The sequence below is a fragment of the Engystomops pustulosus genome, unplaced genomic scaffold (genome assembly GCF_040894005.1).
Source record: "Engystomops pustulosus unplaced genomic scaffold, aEngPut4.maternal MAT_SCAFFOLD_120, whole genome shotgun sequence".
In the NCBI taxonomy this organism is placed as follows: Eukaryota; Metazoa; Chordata; class Amphibia; order Anura; family Leptodactylidae; genus Engystomops; species Engystomops pustulosus.
Window position 1 is genome coordinate 272,501 of NW_027285001.1, and position 5,208 is coordinate 277,708.

Consider the following 5,208-nt stretch of genomic DNA (forward strand, 5'->3'; position numbering starts at 1 on the left):
GGCGGCAAGTCCCGGGGAGGAATAATGCCCATGGAAGTAGGAGCTCCTACTTCCAAAGGGGCAAGTCAGCGGGAGAAGCCACTTCGCCTATCCGGCCAAGAGTCACTGTACCCCGGCCACACTTGGCAGTAGGTCCCGGGGAGGAATAATGCCCATGGAAGTAGGAGCTCCTACTTCCAAAGGGGCAAGTCAGCGGGAGAAGCCACTTCGCCTATCCGGCCAAGAGTCACTGTACCCCGGCCACACTTGGCAGTAGGTCCCGGGGAGGAATAATGCCCATGGAAGTAAGAGCTCCTACTTCCAAAGGGGCAAGTCAGCGGGAGAAGCCAGTTGGCCTAACCGGCCAAGAGTCACTGTTCCCCGGCCACACTTGGCAGTAGGTCCCGAGGAGGAATAATGCCCATGGAAGTAAGAGCTCCTACTTCCAAAGGGGCAAGTCAGCGGGAGAAGCCAGTTGGCCTATCCGGCCAAGAGTCACTGTTCCCCGGCCACACTAGGCAGTAGGTCCCGGGGAGGAATAATGCCCATGGAAGTAGGAGCTACTACTTCCAAAGGGGCAAGTCAGCGGGAGAAGCCAGTTGGCCTATCCGGCCTAGAGTCACTGTTCCCCGGCCACATTTGGCAGTAGGTCCCTGGGAGGAATAATGCCCATGGAAGTAGGAGCTACTACCTCCAAAGGGTGAAGACACTTGGCTCTAAGTGCCCGAGAGGTGTAATGCCCTTGGAAGTAAGAGCTCCTACTTCCAAAGGGGCAAGTCAGCGGGAGAAGCCAGTTGGCCTATCCGGCCAAGAGTCACTGTTCCCCGGCTACACTAGGCAGTAGGTCCCGGGGAGGAATAATGCCCATGGAAGTAGGAGCTACTACTTCCAAAGGGGCAAGTCAGCGGGAGAAGCCAGTTGGCCTATCCGGCCAAGAGTCACTGTTCCCCGGCCACACTAGGCAGTAGGTCCCGGGGAGGAATAATGCCCATGGAAGTAGGAGCTACTACTTCCAAAGGGGCAAGTCAGCGGGAGAAGCCAGTTGGCCTATCCGGCCTAGAGTCACTGTTCCCCGGCCACATTTGGCAGTAGGTCCCTGGGAGGAATAATGCCCATGGAAGTAGGAGCTACTACCTCCAAAGGGTGAAGACACTTGGCTCTAAGTGCCCGAGAGGTGTAATGCCCTTGGAAGTAAGAGCTCCTACTTCCAAAGGGGCAAGTCAGCGGGAGAAGCCAGTTGGCCTATCCGGCCAAGAGTCACTGTTCCCCGGCTACACTAGGCAGTAGGTCCCGGGGAGGAATAATGCCCATGGAAGTAGGAGCTACTACTTCCAAAGGGGCAAGTCAGCGGGAGAAGCCAGTTGGCCTATCCGGCCAAGAGTCACTGTTCCCCGGCCACACTTGGCAGTAGGTCCCGGGGAGGAATAATGCCCATGGAAGTAGGAGCTACTACTTCCAAAGGGGCAAGTCAGCGGGAGAAGCCAGTTGGCCTATCCGGCCTAGAGTCACTGTTCCCCGGCCACATTTGGCAGTAGGTCCCGGGGAGGAATAATGCCCATGGAAGTAGGAGCTACTACCTTCAAAGGGTGAAGACACTTGGCTCTAAGACCCCGAGAGGTATAATGCCCATGGAAGTAAGAGCTCCTACTTCCAAAGGGGCAAGTCAGCGGGAGCAGCCAGTTGGCCTATCCGGCCAAGGGTCACTGTTCCCCGGCCACACTTGGCAGTAGGTCCCGGGGAGGAATAATGCCCATGGAAGTAGGAGCCTCTACTTCCAAAGGGGCAAGTCAGCGGGAGCAGCCAGTTGGCCTATCCGGCCAAGGGTCACTGTTCCCCGGCCACACTTGGCAGTAGGTCCCGGGGAGGAATAATGCCCATGGAAGTAAGAGCTCCTACTTCCAAAGGGGCAAGTCAGCGGGAGAAGCCAGTTGGCCTATCCGGCCAAGAGTCACTGTTCCCCGGCCACACTTGGCAGTAGGTCCCGAGGAGGAATAATGCCCATGGAAGTAGGAGCTACTACCTCCAAAGGGTGAAGACACTTGGCTCTAAGTGCCCGAGAGGTATAATGCCCATGGAAGTAAGAGCTCCTACTTCCAAAGGGGCAAGTCAGCGGGAGCAGCCAGTTGGCCTATCCGGCCAAGGGTCACTGTTCCCCGGCCACACTTGGCAGTAGGTCCCGGGGAGGAATAATGCCCATGGAAGTAGGAGCCTCTACTTCCAAAGGGGCAAGTCAGCGGGAGCAGCCAGTTGGCCTATCCGGCCAAGGGTCACTGTTCCCCGGCCACACTTGGCAGTAGGTCCCGGGGAGGAATAATGCCCATGGAAGTAAGAGCTCCTACTTCCAAAGGGGCAAGTCAGCGGGAGAAGCCAGTTGGCCTATCCGGCCAAGAGTCACTGTTCCCCGGCCACACTTGGCAGTAGGTCCCGAGGAGGAATAATGCCCATGGAAGTAAGAGCTCCTACTTCCAAAGGGGCAAGTCAGCGGGAGAAGCCAGTTGGCCTATCCGGCCAAGAGTCACTGTTCCCCGGCCACACTTGGCAGTAGGTCCCGGGGAGGAATAATGCCCATGGAAGTAGGAGCTACTACCTCCAAAGGGTGAAGACACTTGGCTCTAAGTGCCCGAGAGGTATAATGCCCATGGAAGTAAGAGCTCCTACTTCCAAAGGGGCAAGTCAGCGGGAGCAGCCAGTTGGCCTATCCGGCCAAGGGTCACTGTTCCCCGGCCACACTTGGCAGTAGGTCCCGGGGAGGAATAATGCCCATGGAAGTAGGAGCTACTACTTCCAAAGGGGCAAGTCAGCGGGAGAAGCCACTTGGCCTACCCGGCCAAGGGTCACTGTTCCCCGGCCACACTTGGCAGTAGGTCCCGGGGAGGAATAATGCCCATGGAAGTAGGAGCTACTACCTTCAAAGGGTGAAGACACTTGGCTCTAAGTCCCCGAGAGGTATAATGCCCATGGAAGTAAGAGCTACTACTTCCAAAGGGGCAAGTCAGCGGGAGAAGCCACTTGGCCTATCCGGCCAAGGGTCACTGTTCCCCGGCCACACTTGGCAGTAGGTCCCGGGGAGGAATAATGCCCATGGAAGTAGGAGGTACTACTCCCAAAGGGGCAAGTCAGCGGGAGAAGCCAGTTGGCCTATCCGGCCTAGAGTCACTGTTCCCCGGCCACATTTGGCAGTAGGTCCCTGGGAGGAATAATGCCCATGGAAGTAGGAGCTACTACCTCCAAAGGGTGAAGACACTTGGCTCTAAGTGCCCGAGAGGTGTAATGCCCTTGGAAGTAAGAGCTCCTACTTCCAAAGGGGCAAGTCAGCGGGAGAAGCCAGTTGGCCTATCCGGCCAAGAGTCACTGTTCCCCGGCTACACTAGGCAGTAGGTCCCGGGGAGGAATAATGCCCATGGAAGTAGGAGCTACTACTTCCAAAGGGGCAAGTCAGCGGGAGAAGCCAGTTGGCCTATCCGGCCAAGAGTCACTGTTCCCCGGCCACACTAGGCAGTAGGTCCCGGGGAGGAATAATGCCCATGGAAGTAGGAGCTACTACTTCCAAAGGGGCAAGTCAGCGGGAGAAGCCAGTTGGCCTATCCGGCCTAGAGTCACTGTTCCCCGGCCACATTTGGCAGTAGGTCCCTGGGAGGAATAATGCCCATGGAAGTAGGAGCTACTACCTCCAAAGGGTGAAGACACTTGGCTCTAAGTGCCCGAGAGGTGTAATGCCCTTGGAAGTAAGAGCTCCTACTTCCAAAGGGGCAAGTCAGCGGGAGAAGCCAGTTGGCCTATCCGGCCAAGAGTCACTGTTCCCCGGCTACACTAGGCAGTAGGTCCCGGGGAGGAATAATGCCCATGGAAGTAGGAGCTACTACTTCCAAAGGGGCAAGTCAGCGGGAGAAGCCAGTTGGCCTATCCGGCCAAGAGTCACTGTTCCCCGGCCACACTTGGCAGTAGGTCCCGGGGAGGAATAATGCCCATGGAAGTAGGAGCTACTACTTCCAAAGGGGCAAGTCAGCGGGAGAAGCCAGTTGGCCTATCCGGCCTAGAGTCACTGTTCCCCGGCCACATTTGGCAGTAGGTCCCGGGGAGGAATAATGCCCATGGAAGTAGGAGCTACTACCTTCAAAGGGTGAAGACACTTGGCTCTAAGACCCCGAGAGGTATAATGCCCATGGAAGTAAGAGCTCCTACTTCCAAAGGGGCAAGTCAGCGGGAGCAGCCAGTTGGCCTATCCGGCCAAGGGTCACTGTTCCCCGGCCACACTTGGCAGTAGGTCCCGGGGAGGAATAATGCCCATGGAAGTAGGAGCCTCTACTTCCAAAGGGGCAAGTCAGCGGGAGCAGCCAGTTGGCCTATCCGGCCAAGGGTCACTGTTCCCCGGCCACACTTGGCAGTAGGTCCCGGGGAGGAATAATGCCCATGGAAGTAAGAGCTCCTACTTCCAAAGGGGCAAGTCAGCGGGAGAAGCCAGTTGGCCTATCCGGCCAAGAGTCACTGTTCCCCGGCCACACTTGGCAGTAGGTCCCGAGGAGGAATAATGCCCATGGAAGTAAGAGCTCCTACTTCCAAAGGGGCAAGTCAGCGGGAGAAGCCAGTTGGCCTATCCGGCCAAGAGTCACTGTTCCCCGGCCACACTTGGCAGTAGGTCCCGGGGAGGAATAATGCCCATGGAAGTAGGAGCTACTACCTCCAAAGGGTGAAGACACTTGGCTCTAAGTGCCCGAGAGGTATAATGCCCATGGAAGTAAGAGCTCCTACTTCCAAAGGGGCAAGTCAGCGGGAGCAGCCAGTTGGCCTATCCGGCCAAGGGTCACTGTTCCCCGGCCACACTTGGCAGTAGGTCCCGGGGAGGAATAATGCCCATGGAAGTAGGAGCCTCTACTTCCAAAGGGGCAAGTCAGCGGGAGCAGCCAGTTGGCCTATCCGGCCAAGGGTCACTGTTCCCCGGCCACACTTGGCAGTAGGTCCCGGGGAGGAATAATGCCCATGGAAGTAAGAGCTCCTACTTCCAAAGGGGCAAGTCAGCGGGAGAAGCCAGTTGGCCTATCCGGCCAAGAGTCACTGTTCCCCGGCCACACTTGGCAGTAGGTCCCGAGGAGGAATAATGCCCATGGAAGTAAGAGCTCCTACTTCCAAAGGGGCAAGTCAGCGGGAGAAGCCAGTTGGCCTATCCGGCCAAGAGTCACTGTTCCCCGGCCACACTTGGCAGTAGGTCCCGGGGAGGAATAATGCCCATGG